At 34.4% G+C, this 17524-nt stretch overlaps 1 protein-coding gene and 1 long non-coding RNA gene across 3 annotated transcripts in view; both read left to right on the top strand.

The window, feature by feature from the left end:
- Positions 1-17524, top strand: part of GBE1 (1,4-alpha-glucan branching enzyme 1) — a 243324-nt gene that overhangs the window by 141157 nt on the left and 84643 nt on the right. The window lies entirely within an intron of this gene.
- Positions 3203-16186, top strand: LOC116663009. Its single transcript, XR_004319010.1, has 3 exons — positions 3203-3213; positions 13790-13791; positions 15639-16186. It is a non-coding gene; the product is annotated as an uncharacterized LOC116663009 (long non-coding RNA).

Raw genomic sequence — 17524 nt, 5'->3', positions numbered from 1 at the left:
CAAGTATCTGATCTCTTTCCACCTCTCTAAATTCTATTATGTAGATTTCCTCTCACATACCGAGACTCTGTGTATTTACATGCCACTCTTCCTCCTTTGGAGTGCCTTCCTACCTCTGCTTTACTTTATACACTGTCTTATGTTTCAAGACCAAATATCTGTCTCCTCTTGTAGGAAACCTTCATAAAATCTCTACCATCTCCATCCCTGTCCCTAACCCTTTAAATGTTCTCTTGCCTATCTTGCTCCAACAGACTTAGTCTGGTCATCCCTGTCTTACTTAACACTGCACTTATTTAGGTCTAATAATGTGTGTATATATTACATTGAAAAAATTGCCCATATTAGTCTTCCCTGCTAGACATGTCTCTTCAGTGGCCTGACTTTTTTTTTTTTAACATTTTTTATTGATTTATAATCATTTTACAATGTTGTGTCAAATTCCAGTGTTCAGCACAACTTTTCAGTTATTCATGGACATATACACACTCATTGTCACATTTTTTTCTCTGTGAGTTATCATAACATTTTGTGTATATTTCCCTGTGCTATACAGTGTAGTCTATTCTACAATTTTGAAATCCCAGTCTATCCCTTCCCACCCTCCACCCCCCTGGTAACCACAAGTCTGTATTCTCTGTCTGTGAGTCTATTTCTGTCCTTTATTTACGCTTTGTTTTTGTTTGTTTGTTTGTTTTTGTTTTTGTTTTTTAGATTCCACATATGAGCGATCTCATATGGTATTTTTCTTTCTCTTTCTGGCTTACTTCACTTAGAATGACATTCTCCAGGAGCATCCATGTTGCTGCAAATGACATTATGTTGTCGGTTTTTATGGCTGAGTAGTATTCCATTGTATAAATATACCACCTCTTCTTTATCCAGTCACCTGTTGATGGACATTTAGGCTGTTTCCATGTTTTGGCTATTGTAAATAGTGCTGCTATGAACATTGGGGTGCAGGTGTCATCCTGAAGTAGATTTCCTTCTGGATACAAGCCCAGGAGTGGGATTCCTGGGTCATAGGATAAGTCTATTCCTAGTCTTTTGAGGAATCTCCACACTGTTTTCCATAGTGGCTGCACCAAACTGCATTCCCACCAGCAGTGTAGGAGGGTTCCCCTTTCTCCACAGCCTCTCCAGCATTTGTCATTTGTGGATTTTTGAATGACGGCCATTCTGACTGGTGTGAGGTGATACCTCATTGTAGTTTTGATTTGCATTTCTCTGATAATTAGTGATATTGAGCATTTTTTCATGTGCTTTTTGATCATTTGTATGTCTTCCTTGGAGAATTGCTTGTTTAGGTCTTCTGCCCATTTTTGGATTGGGTTGTTTATTTTTTTCTTATAGAGTCGTATGAGCTGCTTATATATTCTGGAGTGGCCTGACTTTTGACTTGATTACAACAACATGCATTTGCTCTCCAATAAATGCTTATCAACTATTAGAATTGTACCTAAAATAAAAATATATATCCTGAGAGAATATTCTGTACATTTCATGAGATATTTTCATGCAAGATGTCCTACCATTTCCTTTGGGTTTTGATGTTAAAAATTATTTCTATTTCAAAAATGTTTTTATCCTCCCATGCTGCCTCATAGTAAAAGGCATTTTAATCGATACAATTTATATCATTCAGTTTTAATTTTATTTGTGCCCTGAGTAATTTGTTAAAGCAATAGTCTTAATAGGAAATTATGACCTGTTTTCTAGCATTCCAACTGATTTATAGAGTCCAGTTCTTTCCTAGGTATGAAAATACTTCAGTTTGTAAGTTTTTATGTTTTAATGATGATGGCATTTTAATACCATGCTGTTTTGCTTATGATGAAAAGGTTTTACTCTAAGAGACCTACTGAAAAAAAAAAACCCACAAACTTTATTTTAAATATAAAATGATGTTTTCCTTCCTCACGTTAAAATGCATTTTAAAATGTCAACATAAACACGCAAAACCAAAATCAAATCTCTTGATCATATTTTTGAGAAGTAATGACTTTTTTTATTTTAATTAAGTCCCTAAAGAATTTTCAAATGTGAATGTCTCTAACCTAGCAGATAATTTTCAGTTACGTATATAATTATTTGCTTTATAATTTTTCTCCATCCCACATAAAGTCATAATTTTGTCAAGTACTTACTTTACTCACCCCCCAATGAAATGTGTATTAAGTATTAAATAATTTACAAGTTCTACTTCATCACCGTACTATCTGTCGTATATCAATCATGGCATATAATTAACTACTATGACTATTTTGATTTTTAAACAATTTTATATAACTATAAAAATGCAGAAATAACAACCTGTCGATTTTAATTAATTAGTATAATAGCCTATAGTTGTACCTTTACACTATGTCAAATATATATTTCTCTTTTTCACATGCGCAGGTATAGCAGATCATAAGACCATTGTATTTTGTGTAAACTTAAATGGGAAAATTATAGATTTTCTTAATGTGGATGTATGTATAAATAAATTTGCAAGATAGATTTGAATCAAGTTCATATTGAAGGGTATGTTTTCTATAGAATTAATGGCATAGACAGATATACTTCAGCCACGATGATGAACATCTACACACTATGGTTATTTATGCTTGTTTTCATAGGGCAGAGACCAGTGTGTCAATACCAATCTTACAAATGCTTTTACCACTTGAGATCTCTTTTGAAAAAAACTAATGAAATGAAAAATTACATTTTCTTGCAATATATGGCAAAATGATAACTAAAATTATTTTCCATATATTCTCATTATTCTGATATAATTTAAAGGATCACTTTTTGAAAAGTGTCTCATACACAGGTTCAGAGGTGTCCAAGAGTGCATTAGTTAATGTGTTTCTTTCCAGACATGTAGCAGTTTTTCAGGCCCCCAAAATGCCTGTGATTTTATTAAAAGGTAAAAACCAGCAATGGAGCACCAATACCTCTGGATCTAGTCATAACTTTTTGACTAAGTATAGAAGTAAGTAGTTTTACTTTCTCAAGGACTTACTCTATTGTAAAGTGTAGCATGGCTTAAACTCATCTCTAATCTCTTTCTAGAAAAGGAAGTTCAGTGTAGGATATATATCATCAGTGAACTTTCTGACCAGGAGAGAGAAGTGAAGCAAAAATGCCCAGGTGAACTGGCATGGGAATAAACAGGTATTAACTAAGAATGTCAAAGGCAAAAGAAACTTCTCACTGCTCTTCAGAGTTTATTCTTCTTTGTTATTGTGGTGGTTAACTCTTTATGTCAACTTGACTGTGCTAAGGGATGCCAAATAGATGGCAGAAATTATTTCTGGTTGTGTCTATGAGTGTTTCTGGAAAAGATTAGCATTTGATTCAGTAGACTGAGTAAAGAGATCACCCTCACCATTGTGGGTGGGCATCATCCAATTTGTTGAGGACCCCAGTGGAACAGAAAGGTGAGGGAAGGGTGAATTTTTCTCTTTCTCTCTTTTGCTGAGAGGTCCATCTTTTTCTGCTTTTGGACATTGGAGCTCCTAGTTCTTGGCTCTCCTACCTCCGGGACTTAGACCAGTGGCATCCTGGTTCTTAAGTCTTAAGCCTCCAACTATGAGTTACATCATCGGTTCCCCTTGGACTGAGGTAAACCCCCTGCTTTCCTGATTCTCCAGCTGACAGACGGCCAGGCCAGATTGTGGGACTTCTCTGCCTCTATAACTGGATGAGCCAATTTCTGTAATAAGTCACCTCATATCTATCTCTGTATATCCTGTTTGCTCTATTTCTTTGGAGAACACTGACTAATTGTCGTGATAAATGATCCTCCTCAGTGGTATCATTTGGAATCATGGACTTTGGAGTTGGAAGAGTCTTCTGAAGTTAACTAGTCCCTCCTCTGTCTCAGAATAGGGATTACTTCTATGCACTGTTTTTCATGGTGTATAATTTTCAGCAATCTTTTTGGAAAACAATTTGTCAACACTTATGTTAAAAAATGCCACAGCATGATCATTGAGCTATTTTATTTAAGGTACTTTATTCTAAGGCTATAAACCTACTGTATATTAAAAAAAATACAGTGTGCATAAAGATATTTATTACAAGGTTATGAACTAGAAATCAGCAAAAATATCCTTCAGGAATGAAGCGTAAATTAAAACATTCTTAGATGAAAAAAAACTAAGAGAGTTTGTGGCCAGGAGACCTATCTAAGAATAGCTAAGGGAAATCCTCCATTGAGAAAGGAGATTATTAAAAAAAAAAAAAAAAAAAGGAATACTGGAATATCAGTGAGGAAGGAAAAAAGTAGAAAGAGTAAAAATATGGATAAATACAACAAAATTTTTATTTCTATTTAGTTTTTAAGGTATGCCACTCTGCAGACATGAGAATGATAATAAAGGAATACTAGGAACAGATTTACATACATAAATTTGGCAACTTCAGTGAAATGAATCTGTTCCTAAAAAACCGCTACCACAACTCACCCCATATGAAGTATATAATTTGAATATTCTATAACTATTAATGAAATTTGATTTCTAAGTTTCAAATAATAAATCTGCAGATGTTTTCTTTCTCTTTTCTTCCTTCCTTCCTTCCTTTCTTTTCTTTCTTTTCTTTTCTTCTCTTTTCTTTTCTTTTCTTTCCTTTCCTTTCCTTTCCTTTTCCTTTTCCTTTTTCTCTTTCTTTCTTTCTTTCTTTCTTTTTCCTTCCTTCCTTCCTTCCTTCCTTGCTTCCTTCCTTCCTTCCTTTCTCTCTCTTTCTTTTCTTCCACAGTAGATAAAAACAGTCAATATTTATTTGTCTTAATTGGGAAAAAAATTTACAAAACACTTGGACAGTAATGACCCCATGATACTTTATTGTGGCTCCATCTCATATCTCTCAACTTTTAGACCAGGATGTATGAAATAGTGTTTCCATTTGACCTACCTTGACATAACATGTAGATGATCTCATTCTGTGTTTCACTGATTTGAATTCTTCTAAAACCAGTTCTAAAAATCTATTGACTGCACTGGTTTAAAAGTGATACAAAGTTTTTACTTTTTTTTTTCAGGTACAGATGTTTTCAATGGATAATCCTATAGAACATTTCAATAATTAACACTAACTTTACACAATCTTTTCCAGAAAATGGGAAAAGAAGGAACACATCACAGTTCATTTTATGAAGCCAGTATTGCCCTGATACCAGTATGAGATAGAGACGTATTATAAAAGGAAAATTACCACTCATTATACCTTTTGAATGTAGACAGAAAGCTTCTTAACAAAATATTAGCAAATGTAATGCACTGATACATGAAAAGAATTATATACCAGAACCAAGTAGGGTTTTTTCCTGAGATGTGAGGCTTGTTAAGGATTTAAAAATCAGTTAACATAACCCATCATATTAACAGGCTGAAGAAGGGGGGAAAAGCCTAGCATTATATTTGTTGATACCAAAGAAGTATTGTACAAAATTAAATATCCATTTATAATAAAACAGCTCAGAATAATAGGAATAGAGGAGGACTTCCAGAACTTGACTAAGAGTATCTACTAAAAAACCACATCTAATAATATATTTAATAGTTAAAAACTAAATGCTTTCACCCTAAGTTTGAGAACAAGGCAAAGATGTGTCCTCTCACCATTTCCATTTAACATAGTGCTGTAAGTTTCAGCCAATGAAATAAAGCTAAAATGGGAAATAAAGGACACAAGGTTGGAATAGAAGAAATAAAATTGTCTCTATTTGTGGATGATATGATTACCTAGATAGAAAATCCCAAGGAATTCAAACAAACAAATAATAAAATCCCAACATCTAAGAAGTAAGTTTAACAAGGTTACAGGATGCAAGAAAAATATACGAAAATCAGTTATATCTGTGTACTGGCAATGAACATGTGATCATTAAAATAAAAAAAGGATGCCATTTTTAATTGTGCCCCCCATTCCTCTCTTCACTTCCTCTCTTCCTTGCTGCCTCCCTTTTTGTCTCTCTCAAAAGAAATAATAAGGTCTAAATATAATAAAATATAAACAAGACTGTATGCTAAAAACTACAAAACAGCAATGGAAGAAAAGATCTAAATAAATGAAGATGCAAACAGTGGTCTTAAATTAGAAGACTTAATGTAGTAAAAATGTCATTTTTCCTCAAATAAATAGTGGTTTGTTTAAGACAATTCCTCTCACAATTGCAGTAAGATTTTTTTATAGATATAGACAGAGATTATTTTTAAATTATATGGAAAGGCAAAGCAATTATTTTAGAATAGCTAAGACAGTCTTGTAAAAGAGAAAGTGGTAGGAATCAGTCTCTGATTTTAAGACTTATTATATGTAGCTACAGTAATCAATTCTATGTGGTATCAGTGGAGAGGTAGACACGAATTGATGAAACAAAATAGAGAACTCAGAAATAGGCCTGCGCAAATATGCCCAACTATTTTTTGACAAAAGTAGAAAAGCATTTCAATGGAAGAAGCCTTTTCAACTCATGATGTTGGAGCAGTTACACATCCATAGGCAAAAAATTAACCTCAACTTAAATTTCAAACCTTACGTAAGCATTAACTTAAAATAGATCATGAACTAATAATCTAAAATGTAAAACTGGGCAACTTTTAGAAAAAAGTTCAGAGTGTAGGAGTAGTCAAAGAGTTCTTAAACTCAACACCAAAAGCACAGTCAATGCAAGGGAAAAATTATAAATTGAATTTTTTTAATTATGATATAAAGACCTTGTTAAGATGATGAAAAGAAAAACTACAGACTTTTCTGGGACAAGACTTTTTCAAGGAAAAAGATGTTTGTAGGCCATATATCCAACAAAGGTCTCAAATCTGGAATACAGTTGATGCTTGAACAAGGCAGGAGTTAAATCTGGGTATAACTTACAGTCTGCCTTCGGTATCTGAGTTTACTCTGTATCTGCGGATTCAACCAACCACAGACTGTGTAGTCCAGTAGTATTCACTATTGAAAAATACCCCCATATTATTGAACCTACAAGTTCAAACCCGTGTTGTTCAGGGTCACCTGTATACAAAGATGCCTCAAAACTCCACGTTAAAAAAAAGAAAAAAACATACACACAAAAACACAAAACAAAAAACACAGAAGATGTTCAGAAGACATGAACAATATATATATAGAGGGCTAATAAGCAGATGAAATAAAATATAATTGATGTTGTTAGTCATTAGAGAAATGCAAACTAAAACTACAGTGAGATATTGCCACACCTGTTGAAATGACTAAAATAAAATATAGTGACTACACGAAATGCTTGTGACGATGCAGGGAGACTGGATCATTCCTGATGGGAATGTAAAATGTTAACAGGGTGATTGGTTGTAAAAGCAGCGTAACAGCCCAGCAGTCACATGCTTGGTATTTTCCCCAAAGAATTTAAATTCTTTCTCCTCACATAAAGTCATCTACATGAATGTTCATAGCAGCTTATTCATAATAGCTGATAACTAGAAGCAAGCCATGTGTGCTTCAATAGATAAATCGTTAAACAAATTTTTGTACACTGGTACCATGGAGTACTACTTAGCAATGAAAAGTATCTATATTGATTTGCACAACAACTTGGATTAATTCCCAGAGAATTATGCTGATAGGAAAAAGCCTGTCTCAAAAAAGGACATAGATATGGTTCAATTACTCTTATGTATCATTCTTGTGATGACAAAATAAAAAAACAGAACTAATTAGTGGTCACCAGGGATTAAGGATAGTGGTGAGAAGGCAAGAGGAAAGTGGGTGTGGTTATAAAAGGGCATCAGGAGAGCTACTGGTGATGTACTTGTGTATCTTGACCATATCAATGCCAGTACCTTGGCTTGAATGTTGTACCATAGCTTTTCAATGGTATATTACCATTTGGGGAAACCAAGTAAAGTATACACACGATCTCTCTGTATTATTTCTTGCAACTGCATGGTAATCTACAATTATCTCAAAATCAAAAGTTTCAGTAAACTTTTAAAAATCCTTTTTCACATAAGAAACAAAATGGTTCAAAGAAAATATATGAGAACGTTGATAGTTACTTAAGTATTACCTCTCATGGGCATTTGACAATAGTCTTCATTTTCAAAAGCATATTGACATCGGTAATAACTTTTCAGATCAATTTTTTAAAAGTAACTTGTTTAAATTTAGTCAAATCAGGACATCCGCTGCTCATGCAGTCTTAGAACATCAGTGCTAACTAAAATCACTGTGGCTCAGAGCTGATCCTCAACTTTAGATTTCAGAAATATTTCCCCCTAGGTTAGTTTGAGCCATAGGTGTCACACTCACAATAAATTCATAAGAGAAAGGATATAAAAGAAATATATAAAAAAGAAATATATAAAAAAATACTGCCTAATAACATTAGTTGGAGTATATGCCTTAATTTTTTAATTTTTTGCAGGGGGGAGGTAATTAGACTTATTTATTGATTTGATTTTTCAGTGGAGGTACTGGGGATTGAACCCAGGACCTCAGGTGTGCTAGGCATGTGCTCTACCACTTGAGCTCTACCCTGCCCACTGGTGTATATGCCTTAAAAGCTAGTTGGGATCCTTGGGTTTAGTAAGCAAGTCACCTTTGTTTTGTTCCCAAGAGTTTGAATTCAAATAAGTAATTTTAAGGATTTTTAAATGAGCATATAATTAACACTATAAATGTTGCATGGTCTTAGAAGATACATAATCTTGGTAAAGTAAACATTTTATGGACCATTCGTGCCTAACAGGTGCCACTACTCCTGTAATAAATGGAATGTTTGGGTTTACCAACTAGTGTTTGTATCTTCTTATCAGTGCTGTATTAGTACTGATGAATGCATATTATTAAGATTAGTAATAATGTTTGCTCTTACTAGGCATAACACAGACCATTGTTCTTTTCTCAGTATATTATTTTTCTTGAGGTTTTACTCAGATTCCTTCAGTGCATCTTGGTTTTGACAATTCAAACTTGTCACCTTGATTGTACTTGGGTATTATTCCCTAACTGATCATCAAAGAAGCACTTATAAACTATATCTTATTTACATTTGTTTCTGTTGCTAGCTAATATTATTTGTTGTATGTTAGTAATTATTTCACTCTGAGAGGCTCTCTATCAATCTGGGAGCTGTCTCATTGTACACATTTCTCTTCCTAGAAAATTGATAGACTCAAGACTTTGAAGAGACCTCAATAACATGGTTTAATCTTTAATCTTTTCTTCAGCATCCCTGATTCTGCTTTTCCTTAGATGTCTTCACTAGTGTGAAACCCATCTCTTGGGGTAGCCCATTCCATATTTGGACAGGTCTCTCCATTAAAAAAGTCTTTGTTATATTGAATTAAAAATCTGTCTACCAATTTGTAACCCATGGACACTCACAAAACAGATCCAATCACTTTTCTACATATCGTGCCTTTGAGTATTAAACCCTGGGGCTGTTTCTGTTTCCAGAGTTTGTGTTTCCATTTTCTCCCCAATTGTTTTTCCTATTGCATTACACTGTTTTGAGTTTTTATTTATTAGCAAACTTGAGTTTGTCTATCTCCTTCTTAAATTTGGAATTCTAAATGTAATATACCAGATGGGTTCTGACTATATATTACATTTTAGTCAGAAATTTCTTAGCCATTGCCCAGTATACAGATGCATTGTATCCTGTTGTTTTCTATTGATTTTATACCTCAGAAGTGCAGTTTTGTCAAAATACTCCTAGTTTATCAAGATTTGGTTCTGTTTTGTCTTCTAGACTTGTAAATGATGTGTATACAAGGTAATAGGGGGAAAAATCACTCACTCTTTAGTGACATTGGTTTTTTTTCTTTTCTCTTTTTTTGTTTGTCTTAACCTCATTTATTCTTCCTCGAGTATGTTGTGAAGGTTACTGTTTTTTTTTAAGCCTCAATATATATCTAGTCAAAAATCTTAAAATCTATCATTTAAATTTAAATTGGATTCCTAAAGAAGGTCACTGGATTAAATCTCCCGCTATACTTAGTGAATGGAAATCTATGTTAAAGGAGGGAAAGGAGACTACGTTTATGTTTTTAATTGGGAACTTGTCAATGCCCTCAGTCTAGTTCTTCAGAAATATAAAACTGAACTGGAAAGCCCCTGGTCACCTCTGGCCCATGGTGGAACACAGCTGTCACTGCCAAAGAGGAAAGTGGTGCATTTCTTTTCAGGAGGAGCCACCTGCGGTCACAAGTGTTAATCAAGACGCATCGGAGGTTTGGAGAGCTGTTTTATTTTTCTTCAGTCAGCCATTGTGATGACAGCCCTTCAGAGGTTGCTGGGCCACTTTCAAACTTTTGTCTCTTAAAAATCATGGTATAAATGTATGGGCGACCCTGATTAATCAAAATCACATTTTCTTTCTTGTTTCAATCTGATCATAAACCTTCAAAGAGGCCTTTCCTTATGAAGTGTTTATGAATTATGAGAAGCAAATGTAGGCCTTTTATCTGTAAATGTTGCAAATATTCACAAAAATGCATTTGTCTTCAACTAGATATTCCTCCTTTCATCTTTAAAAGGGACACAGTTTTCATAAAATAAACTGTTATCAAAGACTAACAAGTGTCTATGAAACAAAGGATCTTTGAAATTATTCTTTGATTCACGTGCTATATCAAAGGTCAAGCTATTAACATCCTCGGATGGTGATGGAAAGATGGGGAAGGATCATGTACAGACTTGCTCTTGCTGGCTTAGTATTGCTGTTGCTCCAGTGAAAAGAAGGCACATTTGGAGCCAGTGGGCCAGATATGTAACATGGGACATCATAACAGTTGGAAAAAATCAGCAGATTATGATAAGAAGAATTTATACTTCAAAACAATACTAATTTTTGTGTATATCCACTATTTTCTGGATCTTTATGTTTGTGTATATGCCTATTCATTCTCTGCTGACATTTTACCTCTTTATTAATTTTTTATACTCTTTTTTCTTCATTTATCCCTCATGTAACTGACTGCAAATGAATTTGAGTGACATATTTATGTTAATGATAAGTCGGGTGCCAAATTTGAGCTCTTTGAGGCTCTGTTGTGAGCAGTTTATATGTTTACAGTCTCTAACAACTGCATTAAAGTATTCTCATATTATAAGTCTTTCCAAAGTAGGTTTGACCATTAGTAATCAACAATATTAGCAATGAAATGAATTGTGATGGTAATTAATACTTTTAAAAAAGCATTTGTGAGCAAGAGGGCCCTAACAAAGGCAAGTTAAAATGGCTAGTGAACTGGCACATTGCTACAAGTTCCATGAGCTTCTTGTGATACAGCCAAAATCTTGTGAACTTCACTAATATATCAAAATAGGAAAAATAACAAGAGACAGCAAAACCTCAAAATACCTAGGGAACAAAAATTATAAACTAATTTGGGGGGCAGAGAAAAGTGTGGGCTATAATTATTTGTTGCTGTGTCTGGATGAAATCTGACTTTAAAGTTTCTTGGCTTTGAGTGATACTTTGGAGTTGGTGGGGGGCAGGGGAGTGAGATGTCTGCTAGTACCCTAATCCTTCACTTATCTGTTCAGGTGATTTTGGAAAATCGCTTAACATCTCTTGTCTTGAGCTTCCTCACCTGTCATTAGAGAATGATAACCCTCAGTATAAGTGTAAAGAAAAATTAGATACGATTATATGGATAAAGCATTTGACCTATTAAAGACCTCAGTAAAGGGTAGTTTTCTGTTCCTTATCTCCCCAGCATGCAAACTGCCAGCAGCCAAAGGGTAGAGGAAATCATCTTCAGGAGTCAACAGACATAGCCTGACTCTGACAGTTATCTTGTGTAGCTCATTGTTTGGGGGCCGTTGAGTAATGTAGTTGTTCACAATGACAGTTCTACATGCCAATGTCACAAACCTATTCAGTGGTCTTCAGTGCAGGCTGTAAAATGTATTGACAGTGTACTGTGAGAGGACTTTTCTGAAAGGGAGAAGATGGTATAGCTCCAATAAGCAGCTTTTCTAACTACCTGATTTAATCAAAGGGTAACATGTAGAATTTATATTTCTCAAATAAAATCTCTCTCAAGAACTATTTTCAGTGGAAGAAGCACAGTCGATTTAACTAGATAGTGCCTCTTCTTACTTTTTTCATACTGTGCAAAGGTTTTTTTGTTTTGTTTTTTGTTTTTTTTTTTAATGCGACATAACCCATAATCTGTGTATAATAGATAAGACCATAGCCTTTAGCTTGCAGAGTCCCTCTTAGTGTGGAAATAACGGTCTGGCATGGGACAGCTGACCACTGATCCAGAAGACCTTGGCAGTTGTATGAATAGTGACATGCTGATATTCAACAGGTACCCAATTTAGAGATTTTTAGCAACAAAAACTAATTTTGCTAAAAGTGACAGACTTAATTCTAAGGGACTCGAGGGGCTAATATAAAACTAACTGTAGATGCACCACGATTATAACATTGCTTGCTTAAGAGAGAGTTTCTTACATATGATCCGTGGGTGTCCAGAGAAGGCCTCTCAGAGGTCACATTTGATTAAAATCTGCTAGACGTTTGAGCTGGGGTCTGACTCAAGCAGAGAATTCCAGGCAGAGGTGTGAAGTCCTTATAGCTGAGATGAGCTGACTGTGCTTGAGGAGCAGACAGAAGGCCACTGTAGTGGCACTTAGTGGAAGGTAGCAAGTCACAGTATTAAATAGGTGGTAGGTCATTTTAGACCTTATAACCAGGACTGTAGATTGGATTTTATCCCAGGTGAGATGGGACTTACTTAATAGGGCCAGGTTGCCCTGACTGGGCACGATTTTGGCCTGAATGTGGGTCATTAACCTCAACCTGATGGCACACTGTACATTTGCAAAGTGCCTGGGCAGTTGATAACTGTGTATAACTCTGGGTGGGTGACTTTGGCAATTTTTCCTCTATCTTTACTTATGAAAAAAGAATCCTGAAACACACCATAGACATTTAAGATTATTTTGGAGCTCTTTTAAAAAGTTAATTTTGTAAGCACAAGCTAAAGTCCCCTCAGGATTTTCACCACATATCTAATACTCTGAGGAACCCAAACTTTTATTTCCCAGGACCGGCATCCACTGCAGATGTGAAGTTTCATCTATTGTTTTAATCTCTCATAAATTTGTCACTTTGCCTTTTACTTCAGAATAGATTTGTGTTTATTTTACCACAAATTGCTCTTCAAATTGCTGTCAAGAGGTGAAAATGAATAGTAGCAGGCTGCTTTGATTCTGCAATAAGAAACCTGAGTTCAGATTCTGACTTCATCACTGGCCAGCTTTGCGGCCCTGTGAACGTTACATATGGACACTGGGCATATGTGAATTTCAGTTGCAGGAGTTAGCAGACGATGTCCTGTGGGCCAAATCTGGCTGCTGTCTGTTTTTGTAATAAAGTTTTATTAAAATACGGTCATACTTATTCCTTTACACATTGTCTGTGACCTCTTAGACCCAACAACAGCAGAGCTGAGTCATTGCAACACAGGCTGCGACTGCGTGTGGCCCACAGAGCCTTTAAATATTTATATCTGGCCCTTTATAAATAAGTTTGCCAACCCTTACCATGTGCATACATCTGAGGATTCTTGTGAGAATTCCATGGAATAATCCACACAAAGAACTTCATATAAGGTCCGGCATTTAATAAATCAATACATATTTGTGGTTTTTAGAATTTTTAAAAATTTGTTTTGTTTACCTCCCAATCATCAAATCAAATTGACTCTCATGAAGACACACCATTGGTTTGTGTATATTTCTGTATATCCTTGGGGGAAAGGCACCTAAGCTTGAAAAGTCAGTTTTTGAGTAGTCGTACTTTGGTGATGCTTCCCCATTTCTGCACTAATAACAGTTCTGAATGTTGGAAGTCTTCTTTTGCCCAGGAAGCTGTCCTTGATATGGATATTATAAATTATATATATATGTAAAAGTTCTCAGCTATATTACAGCAATATGGGTAGATTGTTAAATTAATCATTGCAGAACCCTTTGAAAATCTAGGCAGCAATGTGCAAATGCAAAATTTATAACTGGAGCAAACAAAAAGAAGCTGATGATTCCTTAAGGATACCGATGTTTTTGTGGTTTCTTTCTTTTGTTGTCGTCACCAGAGATTTATGTAACATTTGGGGAAATTTTCAATATTTAATCATAAGCATTCTTATTCCAATGTAGACTACACATGCAGGCCAATCTGAATTTACTCTAACTAGAGGCTAGGATATATTACCTTTTTTTTTAATTGGGGTATATGTTTCGGATGAATGCCCACGTGTGTTAAAACCTACAGTAAACAAATTCATGCATTAATAAGGAAATAGGATTAGTGAAGTTTAATGATTTTACATTTCATAGTGGTAAACATGTTGTAAAAGGCCCCTAAACAGGAATTGTAAACTATGGGGAAAAAGGAAGAGGATAATCTAATCTGAGTATTTCAAAAAGATAATTTCTTACTTAGTTTTCTTCGTGAAAATAACCTTCTAAAAGCCTATGTACATCATACTAACTGCATAGCCACTTTTGTAGGTTTCCAAAGTACTGTAATCTTTAAGTTGCATTTATTCCGATGTAGTCAAGAGTTTTGTTGTTCTTAATTTCCGTTTCCTATTGCAATGACTCTGAAAACAAAATTTCTTAAGCAATGTATATTAGTTTTGTTTTTAACTGCTTCAGAGTTAATATTGGCTTTATTTGAGTTTCTTAACTTTCTATGTACCTTATTAATTCAGTTCAGGTCAATTTATTTAAAATTAATTTAAAAAAATGTATCGGACATGGTTCCTACCACATAGATGTTTATAGTTATATTGGGAGGACCGATTATATGAACCAGTTTATCTCCTGTCGTCTTTCACATAGTGCTAATGTAAGGAATTTTCAGGAAAATTTTGTGATGCTTATACTGAGATTTGAGTAATAGGTAGAGTTTGGATAGGAGAGGAATGACCAATAATTCTTATATTTGACTTTTTGTGGGGAGGATGGGCTGCATGGCTTTGTATTTCAGTATGTGTTTTTATCTTTCCATGTCATCTAGAATTCCATTAATGTCTAAAATACATTATTTGATGTGATGAACTTTTAGATCTTAGCATATAGTGAAGTGATTCAAATTACTCTGTATCCCAAAACTCGGAAAATTTTTATCTTGAATTAATCTTTCACTTTAATTTAAAAAAAAAAGATTAGGAAATACAAAATTAGAAGAACAAATAGTCTAGTACCGTCTTTTCAAAAATCATCACTCTGAGGTTCAGGGAGGTTTTTTGTTTATACCAATTTTTGCAAAATTGGATAGTTTTCTTCACCCTGCCCCAAGCTCAGTGCTATATGTGTGTTAATATGTGTCTGTGTGTGTGTGTATGTGTTAAAAATGCCTCCTTGATTTTCATTAAGTGAAGTCTGACATAATTTTCTCATAAAATGCATCAAACCAGGGCACCTGATACCTTTAGTTTTTTTCAAAATAATTAAATATTTATTTTTTATTTAACAAATTTAAAGCAACAGCTAGTTTAGTTTGCTAGGCTTTCGCTTTTGCCCCATCAATGATGATTTAAAAGGAAGAGAGGCTGACAAGAGAGAAAGAGGAGAGAGGAGAAGAGGTTAGAAAAGGAACAAGAAGGAGAAGAAAAAAGAAGAAATCATATGGCTAGTCTAAGGATGAAGGAGCCACAGAGAGCGAGAGAGAGAGAAGGAATGGATTCTCAAGACTGACAGAAAGAGCAGAGACCTGTTGAGAGGCCAGTAGTTGGGGCAGGAGTCCAGAAAAGCTGAGACTTGGTTGGGAAAGAGGCTGTAATATGTGGGATCTGGAAGCCATCGACACTCAGTGAATTTGAATTTCTTTTTCTTTCCTATATAACATCCATATAATCTATTCTATACTCCAGCCAGCCCATTAAATGCTAACCCCCTTTGTTTGTAGGGCTGTGTACAAATAATACATTAAAGAGACATATATTATTTAGCAAGGTTGGTGAAAACTGCTGAAGGATTGATAATTGAAATTTAAATGTGATTAATAGCAGCCCTCCACTAGAGTTTTCCTCATCCCCTTCCTCCCACCCCCCCCCAACACACACACCATTTCCTGAGGAGCTGGGCGTCCTCTCTTTTTTTCACCTGGCCTTGCCTCTATCCCTGTGCAACTGATACTCATTCCTCAGTTCATCTCCTCCCTGGACTGCTTCTCCATTTCTAGTCTCTGCATACATTTTTGCATGCTAAAAACAACTTCCTTAGTAGTCTATCTCTAGCTTTATATAAACTATAATCATATTTTCCTTTAATATTGTCTTAAAATATTATTTGGGGGTGATAGCCAAGGAAAATCCTCTTAGAGTCACTATAGTTTATAAAATAATTATTTCAGACTAGAAAAAAACATTAATTCCCAGATGCTTTATACCTCCTCTTTATCTGCAAGATCTTTATTCGCCTTCACCTGTATGTTTCTCATTTACTTTTGGTGCTGTTTAGATGTATTTATCTTTAAGTTGCCTCAAGTCATCTTTTGAAATGAAGCTGGCTAAAAATAAGTAAATAAACATTATGTATCTAATTATAAATTTTAATAAGATGATGGAAAATTATCAAGCTCATGAATGTATTTTTCTATATTAGAAGTATTATAATAGTTTACTTAAATATTAGTTAATCTATTAGAAATAAGTCCATCAGAAGGGTAAAAATAAAAAAGAAGAAATATATGAATAGTTACTCTTTCCATTAAAATATGCTTTTAACCTATTATGGTTTAATTACCTATTATGGTTTAATATTTGCCAATAATAAATATCTATATGTGTTTAAGTCACTATCAGTTTTAATCTGGACTAGTAATTATCTTCATTCTATAGATAAGGTAGTATTTTTAACCTTGTTTGAAAAACATGAATGTGTATCTATATGCCTATTTGTATGCGTATGTAATTAGCTAAGCTGTAGTGATTTATTCTGGAGAAAAGTAACGCTTTGTTCAGATGAGATATGTAATAATTTCACATAGTACTTCACCTATGTTTCATTATAGGGGATGACTTAGCTTGGCTTTCTACTTTCTGGACCTTGGACTGCTCAACTTTTTGGCTTCTCTAATTTGAAAAAGATGTTTCCAAGTTTTGCCCAAATTTTAATACTATATTTTATAACCATTAATGCTTTAGTAAAAATCTTTGTGAGGAAACAAAGAAATACAAATCAACTTAAAAATAAATGATATGGAAATGTATTAATTTTAATCTAAATCACTCAATGCAATAGTTATCAGAGTGGGTAATTATTTTAGAGTTGTCCCTTTTTTTTGGTATCAGACTGAAAACTCACTTTTGCTTTCACTGCTGGTCCTTTACTCACTCCGCCCCTCTTCCTGACACATACATGTATACAGATACAACCACACTCCCCTTGAAGTTTACCTTTTTCTAATCTTACTTGAGCAGGTTGTTAAAAATATAAATTTAGAGAAAAAAAGAGACTTGAAAATTTCTCAAGTCCGGTATTTTTTTTTTTTTTTTTTGGTTAAAGTATAATTGGCAGC

This window comes from Camelus ferus, chromosome 1, assembly GCF_009834535.1.
Source record: "Camelus ferus isolate YT-003-E chromosome 1, BCGSAC_Cfer_1.0, whole genome shotgun sequence".
In the NCBI taxonomy this organism is placed as follows: Eukaryota; Metazoa; Chordata; class Mammalia; order Artiodactyla; family Camelidae; genus Camelus; species Camelus ferus.
The sequence above is the reverse complement of the archived record's forward strand: the minus strand, read 5'-3'. Positions and strand labels throughout refer to the sequence as shown.